The sequence below is a fragment of the Scyliorhinus torazame genome, chromosome 8, assembly GCF_047496885.1.
Source record: "Scyliorhinus torazame isolate Kashiwa2021f chromosome 8, sScyTor2.1, whole genome shotgun sequence".
Taxonomy (NCBI): domain Eukaryota; kingdom Metazoa; phylum Chordata; class Chondrichthyes; order Carcharhiniformes; family Scyliorhinidae; genus Scyliorhinus; species Scyliorhinus torazame.
In genome coordinates, this window is record NC_092714.1 from 127562979 (window position 1) to 127581626 (window position 18648).

At 46.6% G+C, this 18648-nt stretch overlaps 1 protein-coding gene across 1 annotated transcript in view; it reads right to left on the reverse strand.

The window, feature by feature from the left end:
- Positions 1-18648, reverse strand: part of LOC140428106 (sex comb on midleg-like protein 2) — a 236940-nt gene that overhangs the window by 125696 nt on the left and 92596 nt on the right. The gene's annotated exons all lie outside the window — the stretch shown is intronic.

Sequence of the window (18648 nt, forward strand, 5' to 3'; positions counted from 1 at the left end):
ACGCGCACACGCACGCACGCACACTCTTGAAATATGTACCAAACAACTTTGAGATGTCAACCAAGAGTGAGATACAGGGAAACTTACACAGTTTATAAAAACTGTGTGCCAAGAGGTCGGTTCCTTATACTCGTGGATGTGAAATTGGAACTAAGATTTGTAGTGGTAGCAGTGAAATTGGAATGGAGCAACCTTCTGTGACACTTGGAAATGATGATATGGATGAATTATGTTAGTTCCAGAGCTACAAGTCAATCTCCTGAACAGGATCAGAGTATAGATAACATTCTACGCGGCGAGTTTCCAAGCCAGGAAACAATTTCATGAACTGTCAAATCTGAAATCTGAATCCTGTACAAGGGCCCCAATAACTCCAAACAGATCCTGTACAAAGAACAAGGAAAAGTACAGCACAGGAACAAGCCTTTCAGCCCTCCAAGCCTGCTTCAACCATGCTGCCCATCTAACCTAAAACCTTTTAGACTTCTAGGGCCCGTATCCCTCTATCCTATTCATTTATTTGTCAAGACACGCCCTAAACATCACTATACTACCTGCTTCCACCACCTCCTCCAGCAGCGAGTTCCAGGCACCCACTACCCTCTGTGTAAAAAAACATCCCTTGCACATCTCCTCAAACTTTGCCCCTCGCACCTTAAAGCTATGTCTCTCCTAATAATTGACTCTTCCACCCTGGGAAAAAGCTTCTGACTATCCACTCTGTCCATGCCCCTCATAATTTTATAGTCTACTTTTGAAATGGGCGACTGTGGTCTGAAGGGAAATTGAGATCTTCTAACATCCAACGCAAGTTCCTGCAGGCAATCTGCGTGCGAGTTTGAGAAAATTCAACCTCAGGATCCGGAATGAACATGATTAAGGCTTTGAATGAATTACACATGGAAAAGCAGGGAATGGAGCTATTCCTCTAATTTCTTCTCAGCGCAGAAATTCACCAGTAGACTGGACAACAAATTCCTCATGCCATTAAAACTCTGGATACTCAGCAGATATCCATGTTGACATCAAATGAATCAGGTCATCCCAATTATAGGATAATTGTAGGAATTAATACCAGGTATCGAATTACCTGTTGTATCCTGGAATTATGAAACATCCTTTTGATACTTGGTTCACATACATACAATTCCACTTTATTTCAGGGGCTACAGATTATGGCCAGAAGAATTATTTTAAACATATGCAAATACACCACTTAAATGCAACTCTCATTCAAAACACTGAAGGTTAAAAATCCTCAAAAATATTACTTAGCTTAAATGTTCTTTTTACTCCTCAAGTGGATATGCACACTCCACAAAGAGAACTATGACCGAATTTGACACTCGAGTAAACCTTCTGCTAATCATGCAACTAAAATTTGCCATTATAAAACGAACAAGCAGCCCTACGTGTGATTTGCCATGGTGCCCCAAGATATGCTCATTTTGGCCTCCGGCAAATATGTAATTATTACAAATGTGGCTTAATCAGTTTGCATGGTTCCATGAGAGCTTGTGGTTGATTTGACAGACACTCAGTGGTAAAAAATGGGTGGAACTTTGTTCTATTGGAGGTGCACGCAAATAATGAAGCCCCTAACATGGGGATCGATCTTCAACGTATATCCACCACACAAAACTGTGCACAATTAGGAAGGGAGGCATTTGTGTTGAAGCCAAAATACCCAGCAGTGATCTGCCAGTGGTATTTTGCACTACAGTTAATATTCAACTATATTTAGAAAATATGTGATGATTACTTAGTCTGAGGACCCAAGGCAAGACTGCCACATGACAGGAAGCAATTAACTATCAAGGGTGTCAAAATCGCTTTGTAGTAAACATAAATTAGCTCTAGGCACCTCAAGCAGCGACAAATGGTACACATATTTGAATTATGACACGTTTGTTCGCTGATAAAGTGAACCAATTTCCGAGTCAAATTTAATTGGAAAACAGCCTTAGCTGAAAATTCCAGTCGAGCCACTGCCCTGTAAATGTGCTAAATTAAATCAGAGTTGTGCCATTAAAATAATCTGCAGGTCAGTAACTCAAATAGAAATAGTTTAAGCAATTATAAAGTACAAGTGTTTCAAAACTTGTACTGCACTAGATTAAAGTGAGAACTTAATTTCCAACAAAGTCATCCAATTTTGTAATCATTCAAATGTAAAGAGATCACATTAAAATCAGAACTACACTTCCAGTGACGGCATGTTGAGAGCAAAACACATGAAAGGTGGCTCCCGCTAAGGTTCTTGTTTTTCGATTCCTTTTGTCTGTTTTTAGGGGGAGCTTTGTGTTTAAATTGAGCTGGCCAAACTGTTAGTCGAAGGAGCTATGTTGAAAATTTCATTGCAAAATCTCACTGGAAAGAAAACTCAGGTTGGTAGTCCGGCAAGGGAATCAGAGGGAGAGAAGATGGCAGAGGCCGCCGCGCCCATCACGGTAGACACGCTGGCTGTGGAGTTGTCGCAGGAGCTAGAGAAGCTTGGGAAGCAGATTGACAGGCAGTTTGATTGGCAAAGAAAGGAGTTGAAGGAGTCTTCCAAAGCCACCATTGAGGAGGCATTGGGCCCGATTCGGGAGCAGCTGGGTAAGATGGCAAAGACTGCGAAGGAGCAAGGTGAGATGCAGAAGGGTGTGGAGGAGGCCTTGGCGAGCTTCGCTAGAAGCAGAGATGCTACGTGACAAAGAGCGACAAGGGCCTGAAAGTAAAGTTGAGGACTTGGAAAAGTGGTCAAGGCGATTGAACCTCAGGATGGTGGGGTTGCCAGAGGGAGTGAAGGGACCGAATACTTCTCGGAGATATTCTCTCAGTTGGTGGGGGCGAGAGATAAAGTGTTCGCCCCTCCAGAGTTGGATAGGGCCCATCAGGCACTCAGGCAGAAACCACAGCCGAATGTGCCACCATGGGCAGTGATTATTTGCTTCAATAGCTTTTGAAGGAAGGAGCAAGTCCTGGAGTGGGCCAAGACGAACCACAATATTGACTGAGACGAACACCTAGATCTACCTATATCGAAAGCGAGCTGCAAAAGAGACATGCAGCCTTCAACAAGGAGAAGGCAGTGTTTTACAAAAAGGGGTGCAATTCGGGGTGGTTTATCTGGGGAGACTGCAAGTCCAGATATACTCGACAGACCATTACTTTGACATGCTGGAGAAGGCAGAGGTCTTCATTAAAGAGAAAGAACTGGAACTGGTTTGAGGAGGGCTGATGGGGATTTTTTTGTGCGAAAGACAGGATGGGTTTGTTGAAGATGTTGCAGTATTGTATGTTAAGTCATTGTGTGTTAAGTCTCTTTTCTTCTGGGGGCAGCATGGTGGCGCAGTGGTTAGCACTGCTGACTCAAGGTGCCGAGGATCCAGGTTCGGTCCCGGCCCACTCAGTTTTGGTGAAGCACAATGAGTCTAATTTGTTTGTTTGGTGGTTGTAGGGGGTGGGGGGGTTGTCGGAGGTGACAGGTAGTCTGCAAGCTTGGGGAGGGAGGGACAGAAAGCCAACAGTGACCACGGCATTTTCTATGTCTCATTCTTTGGGTGGGGCTGGTGGCCACCTTAGGTGGGCCTTGAACTGAGGAACTTGCAATGAAGGGATGATTCATCATGGTGGTAATGGCTGACTCAAAGGTTTGGGCGGGGGGGAAATGTGGTGAGAGACCCCCAACAAAGGTTAATAACGTGAACGTGCGGGGCATGTGAAAAGAGCGAGCATTTTCTCTAATTTAAAGAGGGAGCCGATAGTGTTTTTACAGGAGACCCATTTGCGGGTGCGAGACCAGACCAGATTTCGGAAGGCCTGGGTGAGCCAGGTTTTTCCACTCGGGCTTTGATGGCAGAGCCCGGGGGTTTGAGGGTGGGGCAATTTTGATAAGAGGGTCCGCTTCCAGGTGGGGAAGGTCTTGGCTGAGCAGGGGAACCGGTACGTGATGGTTGCAGATACATTGGAGGGAAAGTCATTCGCCTTAGTAAATGTGTACACCCCAAATTGGGATGTAACATTTACAAGGCCACAATACCGCATCTACTCACCACTGATAGAATCATAGAAGTTTACAGCATGGAAACAGGCCCTTCGGCCCAACCAGTCCATGCCGCCCAGTTTTTACCATTAAGCTAGTCCCAGTTGCCCGCACTTGGCCCATAACCCTCTATACCCATCTTACCCATGTAACTATCCAAATGTTTTTTAAAAGACACAATTGTACCCGCCTCTACTACTACCTCTGGCAGCCCATTCCAGACACTCACTACCCTCGGAGTGAAGAAATTGCCCCTCTGGGCCCTTCTGAATCTCTCCCCTCTCACCTTAAATCTACGCCCTCTAGTTTTAGACTCCCCTACCTTTGGGAAAAGATGTTGGCTATCTACCTTATCTATGCCCCTCATTATTTTATAGACCTCTATAAGATCACCCCTAAGCCTCCTACGCTCCAGGGAAAAAAGTCCCAGTCTATCCAGCCTCTCCTTATAACTCAAACCATCAAGTCCCGGTAACATCCTAGTAAATCTTTTCTGCACTCTTTCTAGTTTAATAATATCCTTTCTATAATAGGGTGACCAGAACTGCACACAGTATTCCAAGTGTACAACTTCAACAAGACGTCCCAACTCCTGTATTCAATGTTCTGACCAACCAACCAAGCATGCCGAATGCCTTCTTCACCACCCTGTCCACCTGCGACTCCACCTTCAAGGAGCTATGAACCTGTACTCCTAGATCTCTTTGTTCTATAACTCTCCCCAACGCCATACCATTAACTGAGTAGGTCCTGGCCTGATTCGATCTGATGGGGCGGGGGGGCATTAGAACAGAGGCTAGATTGCATTAAGCAAAGTCGTTGGCCCCTTCCGGGATGGGGAAAGTGCTTTCGGTGTTCATGGAGGAGACAGGAGGTGCAAACCGGGGTAGGGAGCTCTCGTTTTATTCCTGGTGCACAAGGTGTATTCGAGAAAAGATTCTTTGTTATGGGTAGGACTCTCCTCTCCAGGGTGAGGATGGTGGAATATTCGGTTGTGGTTATTTAGATCTGACCATGCAAGGGCAGCACGGTGGCGCAGTGGGTTAGCCCTGCTGCCTCACGGCGCCGAGGTCCCAGGTTCGATCCCGGCTCTGGGTCACTGTCCGTGTGGAGTTTGCACATTCCCCCCGTGTTTGCGTGGGTTTCGCCCCCACAATCCAAAAACGTGCAGGTTAGGTAGATTGGCCATGCTATATTGCCCCTTAATTGGAACAAATGAATTGGGTACTCTAAATTTATTTTTTTTAAATAAAAAAATATCTGACCATGCTCCACATTTGGTAGACCTAGTGTTGGAGGCGGGCCGGACACAGCGCATGGGAAGGATTGTTTGTAGGGCTTTTGTTGGATATGGGGTATTGCGGGAGGGTTTCAAGGGCCGTAGGGGAATATGTGGAGTCCGATGAGAATGGGATGGTCTCTCTATTCTGTGGGGGGCATTGAAGGAGATGATTAGAGGGGAGATCACATCATATGAAAAGGCAAACATGGACAGGGTGACTAGCGCCAGGAGTTAGTTGATCAAATCTTGGAAGTGGACCATAGGTATTCGAGTGACCCAACTCTGGAACTCTTGGCATGCAGGAAAAAGATGCAAATGCAGTTTGACCTGCTGCCTACAGATCGGGTGGTGTGCCAGCTGAGACGTTTGAGGCATACGAGTATGGGGAGAAGACTAGCAGTCTCCTGGTTCACCAGCTGAGACAGCAGGTTACTTCTAAGGAGATCATAGAGGTTAGGTATTCGGGAGAAAAAGCTGGTTTCCACCCCGGACAAGGTGAACCAGGTATTACAAAAAACTGTACAAGTCAGAGCCGCCAGAGGGCGAGTCAGAAATGGCAGAGTTTTTAAGAGGGACAGGAGTTCCCCAAGGTGGGGAGGAATTGCGGCAAGATCTGGAAGCACCGTTAAGTCTGGAGGAGGTTCGAACAGCGTTGGGACAGATGCAGACTGGGAAGGCACCGGGGCCGGATGGAATTTTATAATAAGTTTGCTGACCGACTGGTTCAGTTATTGATGGAGATGTTTAAGGACTCTCTAGCGCGGGTTCCCTCCTCAAGATGCTTGGGCAAGCATCCATCTCCCGTCTCCTGAAAAAGGATAAGGACCCAACATAATGTAGGTCCTGCCGCCCAATTTCATTGCTTAATGTAGACAAAGCTATTGGCTAAGGTTCGAGCACGGAGGCTGGAACCCTGTCTCCCGGAGGTTGCTGTGGAGGACCAGACGGGATTTGAAAAGGGCCAGAAATTATTGTGCAATGTGAGGTGACTGCCAAGTGTGGTTCTCACCCCAGCGGTTGGGCTGGAACCAGAGTTAATTGTGTCGTTAGATGCAGACAAAGCCTTTGATAGGATCGAGTGGAGGTACCTCTGTAGTTGTGGAGAAGTGTGTGTTAGGCCCGAGGTTTGTTGCATGAGGCTCCTTTTGTCAGCGTTCGTACCAACACCACAAGACCTTTGCATTCAGGTGGAAGAGGCAGGTGTATCCTATGTCTCCTTTTCTGTTCGTTTTTGTGACTGAGCCACTGGTTATTGCCCATAGGGTCTCCAACAAGTGGAGTGGGATAGTTAGGGGCGGTATGCAACACAGGGTATCCCTATATGTAGATAATCTTTTGTTATACGTGAAGGTCGGTGCAGATTCAATGGGCCGAAAGGCCTCCTTCTGCCTGCAGGAATTCTAATTCTACTTGTGACCTTCTGTTCACCGATGAAGAAGTTGAAGATGTTTGGGCTTCAGGCACTATGCTGAGAAATTATTTCAGGGATATCCTGGCTCTGAGGAGATGGACATGTACAACCATCTTCCTCTATGCTCAGTATGACTCCAACCAATGGAGCGTTTTCTAAAATGTATTATTTCATGAGATATGGGAGTCACTGGTAAGGTGAGCATTTGTTGCTCATGTGGTTTGCAACACTTAGAGGCAGTTAAGGGTCAACTACATTGCTGTGGATCTGGTCTCATATGTAGGCCAAACCGGGTATGGGTGGCACATTTTCTGAGTGAACCAGACGGGTTTGCATGACAATCAACAGTGGTACCATGGTCACCATTACGGAGATGGGCTTTTCAATTCCAGATTATTAATTGAATTTCAATTCCACCAGCTTCCATGGTGAGATGTGAACCTTTGTCGAGAGAACCCAGGCATCTGGATTAATAGTTCAGTGACAATACCACTACAACCCCAGGACTAGACCAGCTCAATCAGTAGTGGTGCTTCCGAGCCACTCTGATCAACATTCAAGTTCCCCCACCGAGAGCACATTCTGGGCCCTTGCCACCTGCTTTTTCCAAGTGTTATTCAACATGGAGGAATGAATACGGGTTAGTCAACTGGGGTAGGGTGGTAGGTGGTAATCAGGTGGACGTTTCCTTGACCATGCCTGACATGATGTCATAAGATTTCATAGGGTTCAGAGTCAATGTTGAGGGCTCCCACCCTTCCAACTGTACACCACTGCTTTGCACATTCTCCCCGTGTCTGCGTGGGACTCACCACCACGACACAAAAATGTGCCGGGCAAGTGGATTGGCCATGCTAAATTGCCCGTTAATTGGACAAGAAAAATAATTGGGTACATTAAATGAAAAAATAACAACTTTAAACCACTGTGCTACCTCTGCTTTTGCGACGCAACATACTCCAGGATGGTGATGGTGGTGTCTGGGATTTGGTATCAGGTATAATTCGGTTAGTATGTCTATGTCAGAGGTACAGCTCTCAATTTTGGCACAAGTATTCAGGTATTTGTACGGTGGACTTTGACGGGGTGACAGAGCGAGTGCTGCCATTGTTGTTTCCAGTGGCCAAAGGATCCATCCAGTTTATTCCTTTTTGACTTTTCTGCCGTGATTCGGTACAACTGTGTGGCTTGCTAAGCCATTTCAGAGAGCAGCTTAAAGTTAATCACGTTGCTGCGGACTGGGTCAGATGTATGTCAGACCAGGCAAAGATGGCAGATTTTCTTCCCAAAAGGACGTTAATGCACTGGGATTTTTTTTGTTAAACAGCATCCGATGAGTTTCATGGCACCATTACTGAGATTAGCTTTCAATTACAGATTCATTAAATAATTGGATTAAGTTCCACCAGCTGCCATGGTGGAATTTGAACTAATGTCTACAAGGATAATCCTGCCATTTCAGGAATCAGTCTGATAATGTTTGCTGCATTCCCTCCAAGGCAAGTACATTCTTTGAGGTAAGGAGACCAAAATTGCACACCATACTCCAGGTGTGGCCTCATCAAGGCATGTCCAGCTGCATTAAGACATTATTGCTTCTGTAACTCTCTAGCAATCAAGGCCAATATATAATTTGCCTCAACTGCTTGTTTTGTCTGCAGGTCTCCAAATGAGCACTTCACCCAATGCCATTCCCCGGCCTTCTTGTACCCTGCATATTCCTTTTCAGAATACAGTCTGAATACCTTATTTGAACCTCCATTCATCACAGACTCGGGCAATGCATTCCAGACCTCAAACACTCACTATATTAAAGTTTTCTTCATGTTGCTTTTGGTTCTTTTGCAATTTACTTTAAATCCATATCCTCTCGTTCTCGACCTTTTCCATTTACTTTAAATCCATACTCTCCTGTTCTTGATCTTTTCATGAGTAGGACCGGTTTCTCCCTATGTACTCTGTCCCATCTCCTTGGAATAACTTATCAAATCTCCTTTTAGCCTTCTTTTCTCCAAGGAAAACATTCCAACTTCTCTCATTTATCTTCGTAACTGAAGTCCTCATCACTTGAAGCATTCTTGTTAATCTTTTCTGCACCCTCTCCAAAGCCTTCACATTTTTTCTAAAATGGTTGCCGAGCGGAGGTGGAATTACTGTCTTACACAAGTGCAACAAGCTTGCCTCCCTCACACTGATTCGGTATACACCTCCCGCTGCCTCAAGAAGGCAGACAGCATTATCAGAGACCCCTCCCACCCAGGCATTGCCTTCTTCCAGACCCTGCCATCAGGCAGAAGGTACAGAAGTCTGAAGACCCGCACATCCAGACATAGGGACAGCTTCTTCCCCACAGCTGCAAGACTCCTCAACGACTCCCCCTCGGACTGATCTGTTCCCTGTAAGAACACTATTCACGACGCCCTATGCTGCTCTTGCTCATGTATTTGCTTTGTTTGGCCCCTTGTTCCGCACTACAACCAACCACTGTTTGTCAATGTACCATTTGTCAATGTTCTCTGTTGATTATTCTTTTGTCTACTATGTACGTACTGTGTACGTTCCCTCGGCCACAGAAAAATACTTTTCACTGTACTTCGGTACATGTGACAATAAATCAAATCATCAAATCAAAATAACGTCTTTGCTCTTGTACTCTATCCCCCTATTAATAAAGACTGAAATTCTGTATGCTTTTATTAAACACCAAACACCTGGAAAAGCATACTCTTTTTGTGTTTGAAGCTCTCTGAAGGCTGGCAACGTGTAATTATTTAATAGTGAGGAGCTTCCAACCACACATTTGTTGCAAGGTGCTGGATACAATTCAGCAGGTCTGAACAAATCTTTGTAGCCATACATAGATGAACTACAAGTGTTTATTGCCTCTTAGAACGGTTTACAAATATACAGTAAAGGAGCAAAAAGGTACAAGCAGGGTGCTATCTCCATGCTTGCTGGTACACATGGTTCTGTCCAATACTCAACGACCTTGGGTGCGGGACATGCGCCCTTACATCACTGTATGGCCAGTTCTGTACAAAGTCCCACATTAACCCTATATTCCAGAAATGCCCATGTCACCAAGATTGCCCATTCGCACCTTTTGCCCATTCGCACCTTTATAACATTGCCCAATTTGGCGGTTGCTTCAGTCAATCTGCTGCTAAAACTCTCACACATAACTGTTACTTCTAGACTTGACAATCCACTAGACGAAGGCTCACCTCCTGTGCCTTCTCCTCTAAACCAGAGGTCATGAAAAATGCTGCTCTCATTGTCCAAACTCAATCCAAGTCCTGTTCACCCAACACCCTAGCTTGCTGATCCACCAGATCCTGGGTAAGGAATACTGCAAATATAAATTTCTTATCATAGTATTCAATTTTCCGCGTGGTCTCACCCCTCCTATCTTTGTAATTGCCTCTTATCCCACAGCCATCAGAGATATCTATACTCCTCTAATTCTGGCCTCTTGAGCATCCCTGACTTTATACGCTCCACCATTCCCAGCTGTATTTTCCGACCTGTGGCACCATTTTCTCCAGGCCATAACTGGAGTACGTCACAGTCCAGACTGAGATTCTGGCCCAGCCACTATTCCCTTCCTCTCCAACAGGTACGGTTTACCTGGGCCTATACGATTATCTATTCAGATACTCATTCGATGAATGAGGGAAGCAATGCTACCAAGTCACAGGAGGGATGATTTTCAACATTTGCACCCCAATTGATGTCCACTGCTGCAGAATTCCAACAGTGCCAAATAAATGTTAACTGATTTTAATCAAGTGACGGAGTAGGGATGCTATAATTAGCTGTGGTTCTGTTGGTAGCACTGTTGCCTTGTAGTTTGGGGTTCAAGTTCCACTCCCCATCTTGAGCATAAAAAACAAAACATTGCACGCAGTAGAGAGAATGCTGCGCTGCAAGAGGTGCTGCCTTTCAGATAAGACATTAAACCAAGGTCACATCTGTCCTCACCCAAAAGGTCCGATGTTACTATTTCCAAAACAAGCTTGATGTTCTGGCCAATATTTATATCCCAATCAATATCACAAAAACAGATGATCCAGTCATAATTATCTGCTGTTTGTCACGGCTTGCTGTGCACAAACTGGCTGAGTTTTTCCTATATCACACCAGTGACTACACTCAATGTCTCAAAGCACTTTACAGTCAATGATCACGAAAAGGATAAAGAAATGCAATTTATTTTAAAACAATTGCCCTCCACATCCTTATGCTAAAATATAGCCCGCAACCTTCTCTTGATCACTTGCCAACATCTGTTGCAAGTATATTCAAAAGGATTAGATAAAGGCAGGACCAGTATTAATTTTAGTTGTGATGTTGAATAGCCCAGTTCGATGAGAAAATAGAGTGACCAGTACATGCAACATAAGTTTAAAAAAAGTCAAAAGCAGTCCACGTGTACTGCTTAAATAAATTTACTTTTGCAAATTCCTCAAGTAACCCATTCCTTGTACTCTTGCGTTATCATATTAGCACACATATGGTAGCCATGGGTTTAATCACAATTCCAGCATTCACACTCTGTCGCCACCTTCTGCACAGTAAAAGAATGATCAGTTCACCAGTGTGCATTGCATGAACAAGAGCAAATATTATGACAAGATTACACCATTGGAGGGCACCAGTGCTTTATTTACTAGCTCTATATTGTCCTTCTGTAAATCTTAAACCATTCCAGATATCACGAGCAAAATCATTGCATTCCAAAATTTGACAATTGAACCAATTTTTGCCTGAAATCAACTTGAAATCTTCCTAAAAATTAAACAGCATCCAATGTTTTAAATGTGGCTTTAAATGTACATCAACACCAACTTGCATTTGACACCGAATCAGGTCCAGAGGTTCTTGACAGATGTGTAATCAGATGAAAATGGGCCCTCGGCCAGAGGAAAGATATTGGCAGGTGTGTTCACAAGCTTAGCCAAAGAACTGGGATAATGAAAGGGTTCTTTTTAATTTCTTGGAACTAACTTACCTTTTGACTGCTGAGTGAACGTTTGCTTCTTGCTTTATTGTGCCGGTATCACAGATGTTATGGGCCAGGATTTCGAGAACCCCAAAGTGTATCATGGAGTTCACCTGACCCACAACTTTTACTAGGTTGTGGTATGGGGAGCACACAACCCACTCTACAGGTGTGGTACAGCAGAAATGGAAAAGTATTTTTTAAAGCAAAATAATGTTTATTCTATGAACTCAAGTTAACCTTTTTAAAACATAGTGAACAACTTAGCAACCAATAATTCAAATACAACCCACAAAGACTACAACACGAAGTAAACCTTTAAGCTTTCCTTTTTAACATCCATATGACTTAAAAACAAAACCTTGATCATAAGCACATCAGGTTAAAGTCACTACTGAAAACATTTATAATTCTGAATTCGCCAAATGATCAAGAGATAGTCTTTTGATGGCAGAGGGAACAGCAGTACACCTGCTTGGTCTGGCTTCAGCTCCAACACTGAAAACAAAACTAAAACACACCCTGCAGCCTGTTCAAAAACGAAAGTAAAAAGCTGACAGACAGCCCAGCTCCACCCACTCTGACATCACTGCAGTAGTAAACACCCATTTCTTAAAGGTACCCTCACTACAGATATTTATATACACACCCGTTTATAAACACCCGTTTCTTAAAGGTACTCTCATATGACACAGATAATATTTGTATTCCTTCAACATTTATATTTCATGCCAAAGAAGGTAGTACAAGCGCTCCCCAGCCATAAACCATGGTTTAACCAGGAGATTCACACCCTACCGAAGGCCAGCTCTGAGGCGTTCAAGACAGGCGACCCTGACCAATACAAGAAATCTAGGTAAGACCTCCGCTAAGCCATCACTTACGTCAAGAGACAATGTCAGGCTAAGCTCGGGTCACAGACTAACGACACAGACTCTCGTCGGATGTGGCAAGGCTTAAATATAATGGGCTACAAAGCAAAGCAGAGTAGAATCTCTGCAACAGAGCACCCCTTCCTGATGAACTCAATGAATTTTATGAACCGGTTCGAGCAGGAAACCAACAAACCCTGGATGAGAAGGGATCTTATTGAAACGTACAATATACTGCAAGGCCTGGATAGAGTGGACGTGGAGAGGATGTTTCCACTTGTAGGAAAAACTAGAACCAGAGGACACCATCTCAGATTAAAGGGACCATCCTTTAAAACAGACACGAGGAGGAATTTTTTCAGCCAGATGGTGGTGAATCTGTGGAACTCTTTGCCGCAGAAGGCTGTGGAGGTTCGTGATTAATAAGGGGATCAGGGATTATGGGGAGAAGGCAGGAGAATGGGGGATGAGAAAATATCAGCCATGATTGAATGGCGGAGCAGACTTGATGGGCCAAGTGGCCTAATTCTGCTCCTTTGTCTTATGGATTAAGTGTCAAAACCCATTTTAGTAGTGGAAATAAAATCATAGCTTTGTTTAAATAAAAGCTATACTGTGGTCTTTGTGGAACACTACACAATCCATCCTGAATAAGCAATACGAAGAACACCATAACCCCACAACCACGGCAGCACAAGTGATTATCACTGTGGCTTCACAGCGCCAGGGTCCCAGGTTCGATTCCTGCTGGGTCACTGTCTGTGCTGAGTCTGCACGTTCTCCCAGTGTCTGCGTGGTTTCCCTCCAGGTGCTCCAGTTTCCTCCCACAGTCCAAAGATGTGCAGGTTAGATGGATTGGCCATGATAAATTGCCCTTAGTGACCAAAAAAGGTTGGCGGGGTTATTGGATTACGGGGATAGGGTAAGTGGGTTGGTGCAGACTCGATGGGCCTAATGGCCTCCTTCTGCACTGTATGTTCTTTGTAACCCAATGATGTGCAGGGTAGGGTGAATTGGTCACAATAAAATGACACTTAATGAAAAAAAGGAATTGCAGAGTGTTGTGAACACAGCCTAGTCCATCACACGAACCCATCTCCCATCCACTGACCCTGTCTATACCTCCCGCTGTCTTGGGAAAATGGGAGCATAATCAAAGATCCCTCCCACCCGGGTTATTCTATCTTCCAACAGGCGGAAGATACAAAAGTCCGAGAACACGAACACACATCAACAGATTCAAAAACAGCTTCTTCCCCACTGTTACCAGACTCCTGAATGTTGTTTTTATTTTCTACTCGCCCACTTCCAAAGTCCTTCCAGTCAGCTTCCAGAGATCACAGCTGTCAACAACAGTGTTGGCAGTGTCTGCCATCTTCATACCTTGCTTGCCGGTGTAGCGAAGGGATGGACACCCAGGAGGTCATAACCCAGTGGGCAGCAGTTCACCATAAAGAATGTCTTTAGGTATCCAGCCACCATCCAACTGATGAACGCAGCCAAACCAGCACAGATATCATTTGCCTTGCAATAAGTGTATGCTGATTGAGTTCCTGGAGCATGCTAATTCTGAGTTTGTGACCCATCTGCCTAAAGGTTCCAAGGATATGTCCGAGACAACAAAAGTAGAAACTTTCAAGCTTTTTCTCCTACTTAGTCAGGTTACCCAGGTGTCACCATTGTAGGGGAGTGAACGGAAGATGCAGGTGATGCTGCACTAGCATTTTATACTGAGCAACACCTTTAGCAGTAAATGGACATACTCATGCCTACAGTTAAGTGTGACCATAAGCATCAGGAAGACAACCTTGGTGTCATAGTGCCTGCCTATAGGCGGCGGGCAGTGTCAAATTGATGTTGGAGGTTAGTAGCTTCAATACACCTCAGCTCCACAATCACCAGCAATCTGTCATTTGATGTGAAAATCAACAACTTATTTTGTTTACGAGGTGTGGATGTTGCTGGCTTGGCCAATATTTCTTGCAGATCCCTATTTGTCGCTGACAAGGTGGTGGTGAGCTGCCTTCTTGAACCGTTGCAGACCCCGAGGTCTAGGTATACACAGTGCTATGAGGGAATTAATTCAACGATTTTGACCGAGGAGGAATGCTGCTTTTTTTCCAAGTCAGGATGGTGAGTGACTTGGAGGTGAATCACCAGGTGGTAGTGTTCCCATTTATCTGCTGCCCTCGTCCTTCTAGCTGGCATGGCCGTGTATTGGGGAGGTGCTTCCTAAGGAACATTGGTGACTTCCTGCAGTGCATCTTGTAGATAGTTGTTGCAGCTGCACTCGTCCAGGCAAGTGGGGAGTATTTCATCACACTCCTGACTTGTGCCATGTAGATAATGGACATGCTTTGGGGAGTCAGGAGGAGTTACTCGCCACAGGATTCTTAGCCTTTGACCTGTTTTTTTTGTCACAGTATTTATATGGCCTTTTCAGTTTATGGTATTTGTAACCCCCAGGTTATTGAAGCATTTGTAATTTTCAGTTAAACAAATTAACATTCTAAACAGCCTAGCGGCCTGACACGCGCAACAATATTACAATGAATTTCCCCCCCCCCCCGGGAGACGAAACACGAAGAAATGTGGGCGCCGGTGGGGTAGGGGAGAGGGAGTTGCGCCACTAGGGGCGGGCCGAGAGGGAAGCATGGGGGTTTTTCCCGCGCTATGGAAATTGTGGCGGGAAAAGTGGGCGCAGGAAGGAAGGGGGTCTCACACGCAGGGAGGCCAAGGGTAAACGGGGGAAGCCAAGGTCAGCCAGAGTTTGCTGACTCCCGGAAGCAACATGGGGGGAGCAATCAAGCTAGAAGGGAATCTAGCAGGGGGGGGGGGGTAACTGGGTTGCTGCTGCTGAGGGTAAGGGGGAGCTGATACGGGATGGGATGGTCGGGACGGGAGGGCGCCGTCTGGGGGACAAACGGGTGCGTGGGGCCCGGGTGAAGAGCTGGTTTAAAAAAGGGGATGGCTAGTCGACGATGGGGGGGGGGGGTAAAGGGCCCCCCAACCCGGTTGATCACGTGGAACGTGAGAGGGCTCAATGGGCCGATTAAGAGGGCAAGGGTATTTGCGCACCTAAAGAGACGGAAGGCGGATGTGGTTATGCTTCAGGAGACGCACCTGAAATTGGCGGATCAGGTCAGATTAAGGAAAGGATGGGTGGGACAGGTATTCCACTCAGGCTTAGATACGAAAAATACAGGGGTGGCAATACTGGTGGGGAAACGGGTATCGTTTGAGGCTAAGACCATAGTGGTGGACAGTGGGGGCAGGTATGTGATGGTGAGTGGCAGATTGCAAGGTGAGGCGGTGGTGCTGGTGAACGTTTATGCCCCGAACTGGGATGACGCGGGTTTTATGAAGCGTATGTTGGGGCGCATCCTGGACCTAGAGATTGGAAATTTGGTAATGGGGGGGGGGGGGGGGGGGGGGGGACTTCAACACGGTGCTGGACCCAGGGCTGGATCGGTTTGGATCGAGGACCGGGAGGAGGCCGGCAGCGGCCAAGCTGCTTAAGGGCTTTATGGAGCAGATGGGAGGAGTGGATCCCTGGAGATTTACTAGACCGAGGAGTAAAGAGTTTTCCTTCTTCTCCCACGTCCATAAAGTATACTCCCGGATAGACTTTTTTGTCCTAGGAAGAGCGCTGATCCCAAAAGTGGTAAGAACAGAATATTCGGCTATAGCCGTTTCAGATCACGCCCCACATTGGGTGGATCTGGATCTAGGAGAGAAGGAGCAGCGCCCATTTTGGAGATTAGACATGGGACTGTTGGCGGGCGAGGGGGTATGTGGAAGGGTGAGGGGATGTATTGAAAGATACCTAGAGGTCTTTGATGATGGTGCGGTCCAGGTGGGAGTTGTATGGGAGGCGCTGAAGGCGGTGGTTAGGGGGGAGCTGATTTCCATAAGAGCCCACAGGGGGAAACAAGAGGGTAAAGAAAGGGAGAGACTGAGTGGGGAGATTCTGAGGGTGGATAGGCAATATGCGGAGGCCCCGGATGAAGGGCTATACAGGGAAAGACGGAGACTACAGACGGAGTTTGACTTGCTGACCACGGGTAAGGCGGAGACGCAGTGGAGGAAGGCACAGGGAATACAATACAAGTATGGTGAAAAAGCGAGCCGATTGCTGGCCCAACAACTTAGGAAGAGGGGGGCGGCGAGAGAGATCGGAGGAGTTAGGGACGGGGAGGGAAGAATGGAGCAGAAAGCGGGGAGAGTGAACGGGGTGTTTAAGTCATTTTATGAGAGGCTGTATAAGTCCCAACCCCCGGAGGGGAAAGAGGGAATGATACACTTCCTGGACCAGCTGGAGTTCCCGAGGGTTGAGGAGCAGGAGGTGGCAAATTTGGGAGCGCAGATTGAGGTGGAGGAGGTTACTAAAGGAATTGGGAACATGCAGGCAGGAAAGGCCCCAGGACTAGATGGGTTCCCGGTGGAATTTTACAGGAAATATGTGGACCTACTGGCCCCACTCCTGACGAGAACCTTCAATGAGGCTAAGGAAAGGGGGACACTACCCCCGACGATGTCGGAGGCGACGGTTTCGTTGATCCTGAAACGAGACAAAGACCCGCTGCAGTGTGGGTCATACAGGCCCATCTCCCTCCTAAATGTAGATGCCAAGTTACTGGCCAAAGTGATGGCGACAAGGATAGAGGACTGTGTCCCAGGGGTGGTACATGACAACCAGACAGGGTTTGTTAAAGGGAGGCAATTGAATGCCAATATACGAAGGTTGCTGGGGGTGATGATGATGCCCCCACCGGAGGGGGAGGAGGAGATAGTGGTGACGATGGAGGCAGAGAAGGCATTTGATAGAGTAGAGTGGGACTACTTGTGGGAGGTACTGAAGAGATTTAGATTTGGAGAGGGGTTCATCAGATGGGTTCAGCTCCTGTACGGGGCCCCGGTGGCAAGCGTGGTTACAAACAGGCAACGATCCGACTATTTCCGATTACATAGGGGCACAAGACAGGGGTGCCCCCTGTCCCCGTTACTGTTCGCGTTGGCAATCGAGCCATTGGCCATAGCGCTGAGGGGCTCTAAGAAGTGGAGGGGGGTGCTCAGAGGAGGAGAGGAACATCGGGTGTCATTATATGCGGATGATTTGCTGCTTTATGTGGCGGACCCAGTGGAGGGGCTGCCAGAGATAATGCAGACACTCAGGGAGTTTGGAGAGTTCTCGGGATATAAATTGAATATGGGAAAGAGTGAACTTTTTGTGATGCAGCCCGGGGAACAGGGCAGGGGGATAGACGATCTGCCGCTGAGGAGAGTAGCAAGGGATTTTCGATATCTAGGGATCCAGGTGGCCAGGAACTGGGGAACCTTGCATAAACTTAACTTGATGCGACTGGTAGAGCAGATGGAGGACTTTAGGAGGTGGGACATGGTGCCCCTGTCATTGACGGGCAGAGTACAGGCGGTTAAAATGGTGATCCTCCCGAGGTTTCTTTTCGTGTTTCAGTGCCTCCCCATACTGATTACAAAGGCCTTTTTCAAGAAAGTGGACAGGAGTATTATGAGCTTTGTGTGGGCTGGAAAGACCCAGAGGGTAAAGAGGGGGTTCCTGCAGCGCAGTTGGGACAGAGGGGGATTGGCACTGCCGAGTCTGAGTGACTATTATTGGGCCGCCAACGTGTCTATGATATGTAAGTGGATGAGGGAAGAAGGGGCGGTGTGGAAAAGGCTGGAGAGGACGTCCTGTAAGGGAACAAGTTTAAAAGCACTGGCGACGGCACCGTTACCGTTCCCCCCGAAAAAATACACCACAAACCCAGTAGTGGTGGCGACTTTGAAGATTTGGGGGCAGTGGAGACGACATAGAGGAGTGACGGGTGCCTCGGTGTGGTCCCCGATAAGGAACAATCACAAGTTCGTCCCGGGGAAGATAGATGGGGGATTCCAATCTTGGCAGCGAGCAGGAATTGGGAAGTTGGAGGACTTGTTCTTGGACGGGACGTTCGCGAGTTTGGGAGCATCGGTAGAAAAATACGGGTTGCCGCCTGGGAATGCCTTCCGATATATGCAAGTGAGGGCATTTGC